This window comes from Oryx dammah, unplaced genomic scaffold (assembly GCF_014754425.2).
Source record: "Oryx dammah isolate SB20612 unplaced genomic scaffold, SCBI_Odam_1.1 HiC_scaffold_11077, whole genome shotgun sequence".
Taxonomy (NCBI): domain Eukaryota; kingdom Metazoa; phylum Chordata; class Mammalia; order Artiodactyla; family Bovidae; genus Oryx; species Oryx dammah.
Window position 1 is genome coordinate 2216772 of NW_024080471.1, and position 18161 is coordinate 2234932.

Consider the following 18161-nt stretch of genomic DNA (forward strand, 5'->3'; position numbering starts at 1 on the left):
ATAGACAAATGTCACATAGCCATACAATAGAATGCTACTTCACAATGAAAACAAACAAAACACTGATGCCCAGAACAATCTGGATAAATTTCAAGGTATTGTGCTTAGTGAAAGTAGCTGGTCTCAAAAGGTTATAGACCATATGATTCTACTCCAACATAATTTTCTAAAAGACAAAATTATAGTGATAGAGAACAGATCAGTGGTCTATAGGAGCTAGAAATGAGGGGAGGGTGTGAATAGCATGAGATTTTTTTTTAGGTTATAGAACAATTGTGTATCCTAATTATTGTGATAGCTATGTAAATATATATATGTTGTATACAAATACACATACATGTTTCATAATTCATTGAGCTATACATCAAAAGAATTTTTGAAAAGTCAGTTTTACTGTATAATTATTTTTAAATAAATGCATTTAGTCATTTAAAGAAAAAATAAACTGAGAGAAAACATAAAGAAGTCATTAACAAAGATAAAAACATAAATTGGTGATTTGGAAAAAAAGAAAAATAGTATAATTGATGAATAAATTCAAAACCTTGTTGTGGGAAGGCTGGTGGTAGGCTAGAATATATAAACCACCTACATGAGGAAAAAGGGTTTATTAATATCACAAAGAACAAATGATAAGAGAGAAATAACCAGAAACAGAAGATTGAAAGAGTTATAAATACTTATTTGGTCAATTATATTCAAATATGTTCGAAAACATTTAAGAAATTAATAATTTCCTAGAAAAAGATAACTTTATTAGAACTAACTTCAAAAGAGTTAGGAAATTTAAATAGAGTGATTTGCAAGAAGGAGATAAGACTGTTGTTACAAGTTGAATTGTGTCCTCCAAAATTTATGTATTGAAATTCTAACCACCAGCAACTCAAAAGATGCTCTTGTTCAGGGATACAGTCATTGAAGATGTAATCAGTTAAGTTAGGATGTGCTAGCTGCTTGGTTGTGTCCGACTCTTTGCAACCCCAGGGACTGCAGCCTGCAAGGATCCTTTGTCCATGGGATTCTCCAGGCAAGAATACTGCAGTGGGTAGTCACTCCCTTCTCCAAGGGATCTTCCTGACCCAGGGATCGAACCCATGTGTCCTACACTGCAGGCAGATTCTTTACCATCTAAGCCACTAGGGAAGCCCAAGTTAGGATGAAGTCTCACTAACTTGTATTAGAGCAGGTTGGGACTAATACAGCGACTGATGTCCTTATAAAAAGAGGAGATTTGAACACAGACACAGGCACACAGAGAGATGCCACATGAAGATGGGAGCCATGCAGCCACAGGACAAGCGACCCCCAGAAGCTAGGAGACAGGCCTGGGACAGATTCTTCCCGAGACCCTTCAGAGGAGGGTGGCCCTGCCAGCACCTTGGTATCAGACTTCTGAACTCCAGAACTGGAGACAAGAAATTTCTGTCATTGAAGCCACTCAGTTTGAGGCACCCTACTATGGCAGCCCCAGCAAACTAATATTGTTTTCAATGCATTATTCTCCAGAATAGCCTTAGATAATTGTATAAGATAATTTACACAGTTTTTAATAAATAATGATACTTTCAATGCTTTTTAAACTACTACAAACTGGTGAAAATGAGAAAAAACTTCTAATGTCTTCCTATGAAGTGGAGTGTACTAACAAAAAGGGAGAAAATATAGACCAATCTGAATTATTAATTCCAATTTTAAAATCCTAAACTGAATATTCAAAAACAAAACTTATCAATGGACTAAAATAAAAATACATCATTATGACTAAGTAGAATTTATTCCAAGAATAAGAGGATAACTGAATATCAGGAAATTAATTCATGAATTTGATGGCTCTAAAGAAAAAAATTAGATTGCCTTCACAAACCATAAAAAATTTATATCCAGTCTTAGTTTAAATATTTTAAATGAAAAAAGAATATATTAATACTTCATAATATGATAAATGTATATCTACATCAAAAATTCATATCACTAGAAAAATTCCTATCAGCATCAGAAACAAAACAAGATGTCCTCTATGACATTATATCTAATATGGTACTTGAGGAAGCAGCCAATACAATTAGATAAGAGAAATAAATTAGCAGAAATATTGGAAAGAGAAACTATGGTATGACTGTATATCTGAAAAATCCAAGATAATCAGTGTTTTGAAACAGTATGACAAACAAAACACATTTATTGAGTTAGCAAAGAACAAGGACTTCCCCGGTGGTCCAGTGGCTAAGTCTCCCTGCTACCAATGCAGGGGGTCTGGGTTTGACCCCTGGTAGGGAAAATGGCTCCCACATGCCACAAGTAAAGATCCAGCCACAGCTAAGATCCAGCACAGCTGAATAATTAAATTAAAATAAACATTTTAAAAAATTAGATAAAATTAATCCACTAAAATCCATAGCTTTTCACATATAAAAGCAATAATCAAGTAGAAAATATGAATTATCAACTCAATAACAAAAAGACAAATAGTCTAATTTTTAAACTGGGCAGTTGAGTGCATACAATTAAAGACGACACACAAATGGTCAACAAACATAAGAAAAAATGTTCAGCATAATTAGTCATTACGGAAACATATATCAAAACCACAATGATATACCACTTTACACTCTCTAGGATGGTTATAATAAAAAATATGGACAATAACAAGTACTAATGAGGATGCATAGAAACTGAAACTCTCATAAACTATTGATGGGAATATCAAATGGTGAGCCACTTTAGAAAAGTTTGGCAGTTCCTTAAAATGCTAAAAATAGAGTTACCATATGACCCTGTAATTCCACCCTTAGATATATCTGCAATATCATGATTTATAAGAAATATATATTTGGCCACTCAGATGACCAATATACTTTTCTCTGATATTTTTGTCTTTGTTCATAGTTCCTGGCTTACAGTTCCCCAAACCCTTTGTATCTCCTGAGTAATAAGAAAAATGGGTTTATCTTCTTTTACAATATTTATATTTTGTTCTTGTCTCAGTTCCTGAAATGGCTTCAGAATGTCTTGTTATTTGTAACGAGGCCCTTTCCACCACACTAGGTTTATGTTAATAAGGTGATTTTCGGTAAACATCTAAAGATAGGGGCTGGTGGTCAAGGGAACTGACCATAAATGGGTTGGAACTTTCAGTCCCACCCTCTGATTTCCGGAGATGGGGGAAGGGCTGGAGGTTAAATCAGTCACCAATGATTAATGATTTAATCAATCACGCCCATGTAAGGAAGCCTCTATAAAAGCCAAAAGGACTGGGCTAAGAGAGTTTCCAGGTGGTTGAACACATGGAGATTTGGGGAGAGGGGTACCCTCAGGGAGAGAGCATGGGTGCTCTGCACACCTTTCACATGCTCTATGCATATCTTCCATTTGACTATTCCTTAGCTATATCATTTTATAATAAACTAGTGCTCTAGTAAGCAAAATGTTTCTGTGAGCTCTATGAGCCACTCTAGTAAACTAATCCAACCCAATAAGGAGGTTATTGGAACGTCCAATCTATAGCTGCTGGGTAGAAGCCCGGGTGACGACCTGAATTTTTAATATTTATTTATCATCTAAAGATGCCACAACCTGGACTTTTGATTGGCATCTGAAGTGGCAGATGTGGGGAACGTGGTCTCGTGGCACTGAGCCCTTAACCTGTAGAATCTGCAAACAGTGCCAGAATTGAGTTGAGTTGTAGGACACGTAGCTGAAGTCCAAGAATTGCATGATGGTGAGGGAAACCACCCTACACACACATTGGAACTGAGTTCAGAACCTCTTAATACCCAAGAGAGTTAAAAGCAGGTCCACACAAAAACTTGTACATGAATGTTCATAGTAGCATTATTAATAGCAGCCAAAATATGGAAATGACCTAAATATCTATCAGCTAATGAATGGATAAACAAAATGTGGTATGGCTTCACAGTGAAATACTATTTGGCAGTGAAAAATGAAGTATTGATACATGCTGCAATGTTAATGAACTTTGAAAACACTATGCTATGCAAAAAATGCTATTCACAAAAGACCACGTATTGTATGATTACATTTATATAAAATGTCCAGAATAGACAAATCTACAGAGATAGAAAGTAAATTATTTGCTGCTTGGGGCTGGAACAGGTGGGGGCAGGGGGAGGAGCGGGAATTGGAGTGAATGCTAACATTCACTTGGTTTCTTTTAGGGGTCAATGGTATTCTAAAATTAGTGTGTGGTGATGTTTCCCAGCTCTGTGAATATGCTAAAATCCACTTTAAATGAGTGAATTTTATGGCATGTGAAATATATTTCAATAAAGTTCTAAAAAAAGAAAATATCAATTATGAAAAGGCTTCAATTTCGATATAGTACTATTAAGTCAAAATGCCTAGGAGCAAACTCAAGAAATATGCAAGACCTATATGGTGAATTTAAAATGAAGACAGACTTCCCTGGTGGTCCAGTGGTTAACAATCTGACACGGGTTCCCTGGTGAAGGAAGATTCAGCATGCTGTGGAGTAACTAAGCCCTTTCGCCACAACTACTGAAGCCCACACACTTTAGAACCCACACTCCTCGACAAGAAAGCCACGACAGGGGGAAGCCTGTGCACTGCAGCTGGAGAGCAGCCCTGGCTTGCCGCAACTAGAGACAGCCCACACGCAGCAGTGAAGACCTAGGTCAGCCAAAAAAAAGAAAGAAAGAAAAAATTAAAATAAATTAATAAAAATAAAGTAAATATATTTCAAAAATAAATAATAAAATGAAGAAAACCTTAAGATATTAGCACTGGAGAAACAAACAAGAATTTTTGAACAAATGGGAATGGGTATGAAGAAACAATAACATAAAAAGGGGAATGAGCTCTGATTTAGTTCATAAATTTAATATGAACCCAGTGACAATGTCAGTAGACTTTTTTTAGCTAGACAAACTGGTCCTTAAGTATACACTGGAAAGTTAAAAAAAACAAAAACCCAAAGACTGTTGAGTAAGACTCTGAGGAAGAAAAGCAATGATGGAGCAACAGTTCCACTAGTTACTAAAATTTTTCTAAAGCCTCAGTGACTATAAGAGTATGGTATTGACTTCATGGACATTCAGGTGGATCAATGGAATAGATTTTAAAATCTAGTGATGGATTCAGAAAGAGCATATTAGTATGCAACATAGGGTAGAATCTCAAAGAATGAAGAAAGATGGATTTTTTAATAAATGATTTGGTGACAACTTGGTACCCATTTTGAAATAAAATTAGTATGTCTGTACTTGATCCATTAAACCAGAAAAAATTCCAAACAGATCAAAGACTACAATATTAAAAATGGAACAAAAATGTTCCAAAAGAAAGCATTTTTGGAAGATTCTTTTTAAAACTTTGAAGGAAAGAAAGCCTTTCTTACCATGACTCAAAATCTAAAGTACATGAAAGAAAAGATTGACAAATGTGTCTATAAGAGAATTAAAAAAATACTATAAGCAGTATCAAAAGACAAATAATAACCTGGAGGAAACACTATCTCGAACAGACCAGAGAGCTAATCCTTCTAATATACAAATAACTTCTAAGAATTATCATGAATAAGACCAATAATTCAGCTCTAAATGTGTAAAGGTGATGGGCTTCCCTGGTGGCTCAATCAGTAAAGAATCTGCCCACAATGCAGGACAGAGAGTTCGATTCCTGGTCAGTCAGATTCCTGGAGGAGGGCATGGCAACCCACTCCAGTATTCGTGCCTGGAGAATTCCATGGACAGAGGAGCCTGGTGGGCTACAGTCCACGGGGCTGCAAGAGTCAGACAGACTGAGCAACTAAACCACCACCACTAGAATGTTCATTAAAAAAAAAATACAAAAACTCTGGAAACATGCTTATCATATCGAGAGAAATGCAAATTAAAACCACACTAAGAACTATTTTCACCTATCAAGTTGGCAACATCTTTTTAAAATGTGAGATACTCTGTCTGAGGCTGGGGCTCTTGCCCATTGCTGTTAGAGTATAAATTGGTCCACCCCTATGGAGAGCAATTTAATTATCAGACATGACAAAATTAGATGCCCTTGACTCAGCATGTCCAATCTGAAGGTGGTAGTTATCCTACAGACATCCTTTCACACATGTGAAGTGGTGCAGGCTACTCACTGCAGTTTTTTCATGGAAAACGTTGTTTGGAAACTACCAAAATGTCTATTGTACTGGGCCTTATACCATGCTGGAGAGAGCTGAGGAGCAGTCAGGAGACTGAAAGAAAAGGTTGAGAACATTTCACAAGACAGCAAAGAATAAAGCATTTAAAACTATAAAAATGGGCTTCCCATTTTTATAGGAAGCAACAACACTGGAAGCAACAAGGCAATTGAAAAATATTTTAAAGTATTTAAGAAAAAGAAATTTCTTAATTCCCTGGTGGTCCAGTGGCTAAGATTCCATGTTCCCAGTGCAGAGTACCCAGGTTCAATCCCTGGTCAGGGAACTAGATCCCACAAGCTGCAACTGAGACTTGGCACAGCCATATAAATAAATAAATATTGAAAAACAAAAAACTATAGAAGAAAGCTAAAAGATATGGAGGATAGATATGGAAGTGCCAACATCCAGAGAAGGAGGTGATGGAATCCTCCAAAAGAGAGAGAGAGAGATCTGAATAAAGGTAAAGATAAATCTCCCAGAAATAAAGACTTCAGATTGAAGGGGCTCATAAAGTGTCAAACAGAAAAGATAAAGACACACTCACTCTCACTACAGTGACACTTAAGAAAATAAGAGACAAGAGAAAATTCTGGAAGCTTCCAGAGAACACTTACATAGAAGAAGGCTGAGCACCAAAAAATTGATACTTTTGAATTGTGGTGCTGGAGAAGACTCTTGAGAGTCCCTTTGACTGCAAGATCAAACCAGTCAATCCTAAAGGAAATCAACCCTGATTATTCATTAGAAGGACTGTTGCTAAAGCTGAAGCTTCAAAACTCTGGCCACCTAATGTGAAGAGCTGACTCGCTGGAAAAGACGTTGATGCTGGGAAAGATTGAAGGCAAAAGGAGAAGGGGGAGGCAGAGGTTGAGATGGTTAGATAGCATCACCAACTCAAAGAACCTGAGTTTGAGCAAACTCTGGAAGATAGTAAGGGACAGGGAAGCCTGGCATGCTGTAGTCCATGGGATTGGAAAGAATCAGTTATGACTTAGTGACTAAACAACAACAGCAACAACAAAAACAATCATATTGGCTTTAAACCTTTCAAAAGCTACACTGGAAGCAACAAGGCAATTGAAAAATATTTTAAAGTATTTAAGAAAAAGAAATTTGAAACTAGAATTTTAATCTCCAGCCAATTTTTCATGAAAACCTAAGGATATGTGCTAAAAATATGCTGAAGCATAGATAGGGCCTCAGGTTTTCACTCAGAGATTCAAAAAAATCCACAATGCGAATTGTTGTTTAGTTGTTAAGTCATGTCTGACTCTTTGAGACCCTGCCAGGCTCCTCTGTTCTTGGGATTCTCCAGGCAAGGATAGTGGAGTGGGTTGCCATACCCTCCTCCAGGGGATCTTCCCAACCGAGGGATTGAACCCAGGTCTCCTCACTGCAAGTGTATTCTTTACCGTCTGAGCCACCAGGGAAGACCCCTATCTCTCAGAGTTTGCTCAAATTTCTATCCATTCAGTTGGTGATGTTATCTAACCATCTCACGAGAATAGTTTTAGAGAAAATATGGAAATAAGAAGAGAAAGAAATTCAGAAGTATGCTATAGAAGATATGGGCAATAAGGATCCTCAAATACATCAGCAAACACTGTCTTTGTTTTAGAAAGAAATGAGGGATAGAAAAAAGAAAGAAAGGAAGACATGGAAAAATTAAAGTAAGAGAAAGGAAAGCAGGAAGGAAGGGAAGCAGGGAAGAAGGAAGGGAGGTAGAGAGGGAGGAAAGAAGTATAACACCAAAGAGAAGAAAACGTATTTCTGGCAACTAAGAACTGAGATTCTAAACGACGTCAACATGACAAGGACTGGAGGAACAAGAAGAAAACATTGAAAGCATCGTGAACATCTAATGCACTTACATTGTTAGAGGAAAGATGTATATATTAATATGCTTAAGAAAACAGTAGAGGTAAATAAACAGGTATTTGGATTTTAAGGTAATTGCCTCATGACTATGAGTAAAATAATAGTTGTAAGCTTAAATCAATGAAAGAAAACAATGTATTCAATGGAAAAAAGTAAAAAGAAATATGAAACAACTACACAGAAATTATTACAAAATATATAAAAAGTGTTAAATCCAACAATTAAAAGGCTGAGAGTAAAACAACATCAACAAAACAGTATCCAACAATATGTGGTCTCCAGAAGAAACTTTTAAAACAAAGAGACACAGAAGAATTGTACATAAAAGGTGCAAGTAGCCATTCCATGAAAATAGATGTCTAACAAAAAGCATATGGAATAACTGTAATACTTACATTGTATCTGAGGTTTCATCTGTTATACTATTTTATGTATAATTAAGAAAGAAAAATCCCTACCAGCTAAATAATGAAACAATTCTTTATCACATAGAATTTTTAATATCTATATTAAAATAACTCTTGGGACTTCCCTGGGGGTCCAGTGGTTAAACTCCGTACCTCCAATCAGGGGACAGGGGTTCAAGCTCTGCTTGGGGAACTGGATCCCACGTGCCACACAGTATGGCCAAAAGATAAACAAAATTAAAATGAAAAATTCGTTTAGACCTACTTAGATACAAATTTTTATCATATATCACCCTTGTTCATACATAAAAAGGAAAATTAAAACTTTCACATCCGAGTATAACTCTTCTGAATTACTTTTTCATTCAGTTACTCAAGCTTTTAAGTACACTAACACATCCTCTGGGACAATAATAGATTTGTGATGAAACACTGTTTAAGAGTGCCCCACTCCTCTCTTTGGCACTGGTCTCTCTTTTCTTCCAAGACACTGACGTCAATCTGCAAGTTGATGAGTGCTTTTACAGTCTTACCAGAACTTGCCAGTGGAAGGTTTTTGGATAACCAACAGAAATCATTTTCCTTCTTCAAGCAGATCTTAAACAGTTTGTCGATGGAATCATCAAGGGGTCATACTCTGGTCATGCCTCATGGAAATAACAACCAACTCAATCCACTTTTCAGTGAGTTTAATTTTTAGCTGATCAGATGCATCAAAACAGATGTACTTGGTTAGTTGCTTGGGTTGCCTAGACACCTATTCCAGATTCTCTAAGTTAGTCTGCTGTCAGCCTACCTCATGTCCTACTTTCCTTTTTAGTGCAAGCACGGTAGCATATTTGGGGAAACACCTCACTCTTAGTTATTGCTTTTGATTTGGGTAGTTATTCATAGCAACGAATAGCAAGTTATGAATAGCAAGTTATTCACAGTGACGCAGTACTTTTTATAACCTGTGCTCATAACAAGGCAATGTTAGCAGTGGCTCCATGAAAGCATCAAGGTTTTATTAGTATTCATTTGATGTAATTCATAGCTTCACGTTGTTTTCCCAACTGAAACGTGTTGTAGTTGTTAGGTCGTCAAATCACATCCAACTCTTCTGCAACCCCAAGGACTGTAGTCTGCTAGGATCCTCTATCCATGGGATTCTCCAAGCAAGAATACTAGAGTGGGTTGCATTTGCTTCTAAAGGGGATTTTCCTGATCCAAGGGTCAAACCTGAGTCTCCTGCACTGGAGGTGGATTCTTTACTGCTGAGCCACCAGCGAAGCCTGAAACATGTTACATGCATGCTAAGTTGCTTCAGTCGTGTCCAACTCAGCATAGACCATAGCCTGCCAGCCTCCTCTGTCCATGGGATTCTCCAGGCAAGAATACTGGAGTGGGTTGCCATGCCCTCCCTCAGGGGATCTTCTCGACCCAGGGATCAAACCCAAATCTCTTAATCTCCATTGGCAGGTGGGTTCTTTACCACTAGTATCACCTGCGAAGCCACTGAAACATGTGTTACTGGAAGTTAAATAGCTTCAGATCAAGTCAGCAGGAATTTTCTGACAAAATTGATATATGACCTCTTGACTAAAGTCCTACATGACATATCAATATGCCATGCCTGCCACTTGTTTTTAATTTTCTTCATCCATTCCAAGAAATATAACAAAGGATCTTCCCTCTGACTGGAGCACTTGGTGATAATAGGCAGCCCTTCTGCATGAGTCTTAGTAACAAAAGAAATACACCTCATCTACTTGTATCTTCAGTTCTCCGGTTCCACAAAGCATGTGATTATTGCTTTGCATAATAATTTAGAATTTCAGTCATTTTTCCAATGACAGTCTTTTAAATATTGAATGTATTACTTATTTCCATGTCTTTTTGCATCTATTATAACTTTTCATTATTTCACTAGCAAATTATAACACAGCAATTAAACTCAACACATTATAGCACCAAAGATGTACATAATTCGACTAAAGTTTTGACAAGAAGAGCAGCTATCATTATGTGCACATAAATACAAGCAATGACAACTGGGTCACATCTGCTCTTTCTGTGACAGCAAGTGTAAGAAGCAACTCAATTTAGAGAGGTTAAATGTGGAAAGATGCTTGACTTAGAAACAATGAAATATGGTATCTCACAAAATAGAATTTAGGATAAAATGTTAGGCAAAATTAAGGTATTGTGAGCTACTTAAAGGAAGAATAAAATATACACATCACACTCATGAAAATATATGCCGCTACCATGATAGTAACAAGATACATAAAGCCACAGTGGACAAAATTGCAACTGTACAGAGATGGACCAATATTTTAACTTGCCATTTCAGAAACTGATAGATAAGCAGACAAAGAAAAGAATCACACACATCAAGATGTGAACAGTATAATAAACAGATATATAGAGAGGACTCCAGGCCCAACAGGCAGTTGGAACACACTGAATTAGAGCACAAATGGAACACGCACAAAACCTGACCATGCACTAGGAAACAAACAAGTGTTAAAGGACGGATTCCACACAGAATGTGATTCCGAAGCACAGTATGAAACAATTCAAACCAGGATAAGAGAGGTTTTTTTTTTTTTAATCTCACAATTCTTGGAAATAAATATAATCCTTGGGTTAAAAAAAAAAAGAAATTGAGGGATACTTAACACTAAAAAATAAAAACACAACTTGTAAAAAAATCCATTTTCAGAGGGAAAATTATAGCATTAAATGCATTTTTGAAAAAGTAAGATTAAGAACAAACAAGCTAAGCATTCAATTTAAAAAGTTGGAAAAACAGCAGAGCCAAAGAAAAAAACAAGACAGAAACCAGTAATAACTGTCAGGACAGAGATCAAGTACATAAAACAGTGAAGATTAACAAAAGCAAAACAAGTCATTGTAAAAATTAAAAATGGAAACTTACATTACCATATGTAAAATGGATAGCCAAAGGGAATTTGCTGTATGGCTCAGGAAACTCAAACAAGGGCTCTGTATCAATCTGGAGGGGCGGAGTGGGGTGGGAGTTGGAGGGAGGTTCAAATGGGAGGGGATGTATGTCTACCTATGGCTGATTTATGTTGAGGTTTGACAGAAAACAACAAAATCCTGTAAAGCAATTATCCTTCAATAAATAAATACATTTTTTAAAAAAAGACAGACACATATCTCACAATACTCCTCAAGGGAAAAAAAAAGTATTAATACAAAAGTAAGTATGATAGAAAGTACAGAACAAAAAGGGTAATAACTACAAACACAGGAGATATTTTTTAAAATAATAGATGAATAGTTTTGTTACATGTGAAAAAATTTAAAATTCTAAATGAAATGAATAATATCCTACAAAAATATAGAAAGTCAAAAGTACATAAGAAGACTGTGGATAGTTAAACCAGGAAAAATTAACAAAATTAAATTGATAGTCAAAGCTCTCCCTTCTACCCTTATCCCTTCTTCAAAATAACCAACCAAACAAATTCTGGCCAAAATGGCTAAATCCAAGACTGAAGCAGGAAAAGTACATTGTGGTACATTTTCTTGTACCAGAAAGCAAGAAAGTGCTTGAAAACTCATTAGGCATGACAAAGGACACAGTATTCAGAGTGAAGAGGCTCCCACTGGCAAAACCCAAGCTAATCTGAGAGTGAAAATGAAAAATGACAGTAACAGATTATAAGACAGCAAATAAAAATAGAATACGCAGTATCATAATATTACCAAAAGTTAGCAAATGAATGAATGGATGAATGTTCTTCTTTACAAGGAATGATCTAGAGTTTAAAACCATTTTGTAGCACCATTGTAATAATTGATTCAGGCAAAAAAAAAAAAAAAAATCAAGGGATGCTAAAACCATCAGACAAGTTAATTGATAAATAGATTATTTATACAGATTAGTTCAGCTCAGTCGCTCACTTGTGTCTGACTCTGAGCAGACTCAGACCCCATGGACACCAGCCTTCCCTGTCCATCACCAGCTCCCAGAGCTTGCTCAAACTCATGTCTGTCGAGTCAGTGATGCCATCCAACCTTCTCATCCTCAGTTGTCCCCTTCTCCTCCTGCCTTCAATCTTTCCCAGCATCAGGGTCTTTTCCAGTGAGTCAGTTCTTCACATCAGGTGGCCAGAGTATTGGAGTTTCAGCTTCAGCATCAGTCCTTCCAATGAATATTCAGGACTGATTTCATTTAGGATGGCCTGGTTGGATCTCCTTGCAGTCCAGGGGACTCTCAACAGTCTTTTCCAACACCATAGTTCAAAAGCATCAATTCTTCAGCGCTCAGCTTTCTTTATGGTCCAACTCTCACATCCATACATGACTACTGGGAAAAAACCATAGCTTTGACTAAGATGTACCTTTGTTGGCAAAGTAATGTCTCTGCTGTTTAATATGCTGTCTAGGTTGGTCATATCTTTTCTTCCAAGGAGCAATCTACTTGTAATTTCATGGCTGTAGTCACCATCTTCAGTGATTTTGGAGCCCAGGAAAAGAAAGTCTGTCACTGTTACCATTGTTTCCCCATCTATCTGCCATGAAGTGATGGGACCAGATGCCATAATGTTCATTTTTTGAATGTTGAGTTTTAAGCCAGCTTTTCCTTTCTCCTCTTTCACCTTCATCAATAGGCTCTTTAGTTCCTCTTCGCCTTCTGCCATCTGTACATCTGAGGTTATTACTTATTAGTTTTAACTAATTGGCCCTCTTGGCTGATTTCAAGCCACCAACATGAGAATTTGAGGTCTCTGAGTGTAGAGGGAAGAGATGGGCACAGTTGGTTCTCATAAGCCTGGTCTGAGCAGCTCCATTACAAAAATCAATAAGAAAAGAAAATTCAATGGGAAAATGTACGAGAGACTTGAGAATATTTTTATGAAGTCATAAAAGAGAAAACCTGAATGGATAATAAAATATGAAAAGATGTTTCACTATGTTACTGATAAAAGAAATGCAAATCAAAACCACAATTGGATACAATATTACCTTCCGATCGACAAATGTTTAAAAGTTTGGCAATACAGTGTTGGTAATGTTGAACAACAGGAACTTGATCAATGGGAATTCTGACTCACTGCTGGTGGAACAGGTTAGCATTTCCTAGAAGAGGTGAAATGTGCAAACTCTGCAACCCAGGGTTTTCTCTCCTATAAATATATATATTTCATGCAACACACAGACACATACACTAAAGAAATTCTTTCCCATGTATCCATACAGTTCCTGGGAGCACGACGAGCAACAGGAAAAAAGTGAAAACAACCCATATGAATATTAGCACACACAAAAAAATAATTTGTAGTATACACATAAGATGGAATAAAATTTCATAACAGTGAAAATGAATGAATAGTAGATAGTGACATACATTACCATGAGTAAATTCCAAAACCTTCATAGAGAGTGAGCATCACAGAACACACGCAATAAGATTGCAATAATATAAAGTTCATTAAATACACTAATAAAGAAGAGCAAGGGTGTTTATCACCAAAGTCAGAAGAATGGTTGTTTCTGGCAGGGGAGTGAAAAAGGAAGGTGAAGGTGAAGTCGTGTCCAACTCTTTGCGACCCCGTGGACTGTAACCTACTAGGCTTCTCTGTCCATGGGATTCTCCAGGCAAGAATACTGGAGTGGATTGCCATTTCCTTCTCCAGGGGATCTTCCCAACCCAGGGATCAAACCCAAGTCTCCTGCACTGGAGGCAGACGCTTTAACCTCTAAGCCACCAGGGACCTAAGGGTATATTCTGAGCAACTAGAAATATCCTATTCTTAAATCGGGTGCACGTACACAGATGTCCACCAAATTATTATTATTTAAATAGTGCAATTGCATTGCATAAGGTTCTTCTCTCTGTATATGCACATTTTGCTTCATCGAAAGGTATGTGTGTGAGAGGGCACTCACAGGACAGCATGAGCAGTGTGACATGTGGGGAGAGGCCAGGATGCAGGCGGCCAAGGAGTATCTTTTTTAACCCAGAGGTGGGAGTAGGCATGGGAGAAGGCTTCCAAACTGCAAACCGAGAAGTGAATTACTGATAGGAGTTAGCCAGGCCAGGAGCAGTGGGCGAGTCTCCCAGGCAGAAAAAAACATCATGTGCAAAGCCCCAGTGGTCACCTAGCTGACAGGTGGCACTCCAGTCTGTCTGGCCTCACTTTCCTTAACCCCTCACTGCCTGACCTAAAACACACACATATATGTGCACATGCATGCATATACATATGTATAGCCAAGCTAACTCTCAGAGGCCAATAAAAGAGAAGCAAGAATTTCGCCTGTCAATCTTCTTTTCCTACGTCATCTCCTTTCTTCCCACCACACATACACATGCAAGGTGTGCATACGTCTTTCCTCTAGTTGTGCCTTTTTATTCCACTTGTGACTTTCTCATTCCATCCTTAAACAGTCTTCGTAATCCAACTGCCATCACCTCTGTCTGGTTTTTAAAGCTGGATCCTTGTGGTCACATAGCTACTGGGCTCTAGTATTCTTCTGCTTGCTCTTCCATTGGCTGGTGGGGCCCTTCTTCTTTCAGAGCAGCATGAATACCTCCTTGGCAAGCTGCGATGCTTGTGCCTTTACTTCTGACAGCACAGCTCAGAGTGACCCAGGTCACGCAGCCAACAACAGGGAGCCAGGGTGGGGTCTTGCCCCATGTCCGTGTGAAAGGTGTCACCAGAGAAGACAGGGTGGAGCCTCCCTATGAAGCCAGTGCTCCCGAGGGACCATCTTCTCAGTTCCTGCAGAAGTGACCCCACAGAGTAGCAGGGAAGTGAGGGGAAGGACTCAGAGCCTCCAGCCCAAGCTCTTTTCTGCTGTGCCCAGGGCATCTCTAAAAGCCCCTGCCCAATGTCCGGGGCCCCGGACTGTGATCCACACACCTTGACTGTGCCTTTTATTGTGGTCAAGCCAGCACTCACTGCCGAGGGAACAACTTTGCCACCTTCTCTCCTCTGCCCAAGAACATCCTCCCTGCTCAGCCAAAGCCACTTTCCTAGTTCAAAGAGGCAAGCAGGGGCCCTTATTTTACACTGACAGATTGAGGACGAGGGACAGCAGAAGCCTCAGGGCTTGTTTGCAACAACTTGCGCTTCTGCCAGGCCTAGTTCTCATTCCTTTTCCAAAAAATGAGAGGAAATTCATTTCCTTTTCCAAGGTCAGCATTTAAAGGTTTCTCCTCACTGTATTAGTTTAATTATGGGGAGGGTGGGGAGACGGCGAGAAGAAAAGAGACAGAAGGATCCAAGATACAGACACATGCCTTCCTTAACCTAAAAAGCAACCCCAGCCCCTTGAACTGTAAATGATCGTGATTCCCAAACATTTCTCCAGCCCAGATGCCGAGTGAGCAGTCAGCACCGCGGGTCCTAAGCCAGCATCTCCGACGTCTTCTTCACGGAGAAGCCCTATTCCAAGGACAGTTATGACCTTGATGAGAAAATGGATTTATGTGTTTATGGAAGGGGGTGCTTGGTGTTGGGATGTACAAGGTTGAAAGAACTTGCCCTCTAGTTGTGACAGGCCAGGCTTCCAGCTCTCACTGGGTCTCTTGCTGGGTGATCTGGCAGTTTCGGCCTCTCACTTTATTCCTGGCGAACACAGGTAGCCAAGACCGTATGAAACACGAGGCTTTTTTTTCCCTGTTGCTTCCGGACAGTCCTGATCAGGCCACCTTCCACCACATGTTGGCTCACAAGAGAGACAAATAAAATTGACATTACAAGGGGATTTTTTTCTTTATTCTAGCTAAGAATCTACTCATTAACTATCTGCCAGGCCCACATCTCTCCAAAAGTAAGATGAAATAGAACCACACCATAAGCCCCTTCTTAGGGTCCATGACCTTCAAATTATTCCTCTGTCTCCTGCTGACTCAGACAGTAAAGAATGTGCCTGCAATACAGGAGACCCAGGTTTGATCCCTGGGTCAGGAAGATCCCCTGGAGAAGGGAATGGCTATACCCACTCCAGTATTCTTGCCTGGAGAATTCCATGGACAGAGGAGCCTGATGGGCTTCAGTCCACGGGGTTGCAAAGAGTCAGACACAACTGAGAGACTAACGAAAACAACAAATTCACTGATATAGGTAGAGACTGTGATGGGGAAGAAGAGAGAAATTATCTTAAATAATTTTTTAAGATATATCCTTCCTTCTCCTCTCCAACATACACATATTCCTCCTGGAACTTTCCAAGGTCAAGGCAAAAGAAGTAAGCTCTCTCGAACACGGAGGGACACACATGCTTTGTTAGCGCGAACAGCTAGAGACATGTGGGTGGGAGGTTCATCTTCATAGTGTAAACAGTATAAAAGATTCTTTACTTCACTCATAAGAAACTATACATGGAGTGGTTGTCACACAGAAATGAGTAGCTAAAACACAATGTTTGCTCTCAACTTATAGCCAAGCTCCTATAGGAACAGCCAAATGACCATCCTATTGGAAACAAGCATTTGTATTCCTTTATTGTGTTACTAAGGCAACACCCAATTGTAACCTCTTTTTTACCTTATTTGAGACAGTAATGGGCAGTTTTCACTCTGGTCTTTTATGGATCTATAAAAAGCAAGCATGAATTCAAACAACAAAGGATTCCTAATAGCGGACTGGGAAAATGGATAACCCACCTAGAAGAGAAAATGAAGACCGTGGGGCACCTTGCTTAATATGATCCATAGACAGTAGCCACTGTTAATCCAATCAACAGGCCATGGAAAAGAAAAATTGGTACATGCGGTGTTAGAAGGCCTCAGGCAAGGTCACGGAGGACAGGGTCTCCTCTCTCCTAAGACACAGTGCCCTCCCTACCCCCATCCAGCAGGAAGCACTGATGGAACAGATGACACCTGAGGAGCCCAGCAGGAGGCTCGGTGCCAGGGAAGGTGGGCTTAGGAGACAGGAGGGAAACAAGAGATCTGTGAACACAGAGGTACTGGGGTTGGTGGGTGGAGAGCCTGCGAGGTGGATGCTTTCAGCCCTCCGAGGGGATGGTTGCAGGGGTCCGGAGACAGGGAGGGCACAAGGACACACGAGGGTAGCAGAGAAGACCTCTTTGCTCAGCCCCACCATGTCGACTCTGTTTCACGGTCTGGGACTAACCCTCTGTGATGCAAGGATCATTCCTTTGAGCTAGTGGTTCTGCCCCTCAGAGTCATCCTTCCTTTTTCTTAAAGGTTAACACATGAGTAGTTTTATGGGCTCCCATTGCTTGCCTGTAGGATTTTAGGGGTCCGACAGCCTCTTCTGTTTGGTATTCATTTAATTTTGTTTTCTCTCTATGCTCTTCAGTCCAGTCTGGCAGATGTTCTGGGTGTAACATCACCAAGAACCATATGAGTCTTCCATGTATGTCATGGGGATTCACACCATTAGACGAGAGGGTTCATCCTAATGGCTCCCTCTGAAAAGCTCAGTACCACCTGCCAGGGAGGCAGACTGGGAGTCCACTGTCAATAAACGGCCAGAAGAAGTGTTCACTTCTCTGTAGGCCTGAGATCTGTCTCCCTATCCAGAAATAGCAGGACAGGGGGCAGAGGACTGGCCAAGGAAATTCTACCAAAACAAGTGCTTAACTGGGGAGGCATTCTGCACCCCACAAGCAGGACAGAACCTGCCACACAGACAGGAAGGCCTTTTTGTCCCTGTGGGCCTTAGACTCCCTTCCCCTACTCAGGGACAACAGGCTGACAAGCCTAGAGAAACTCC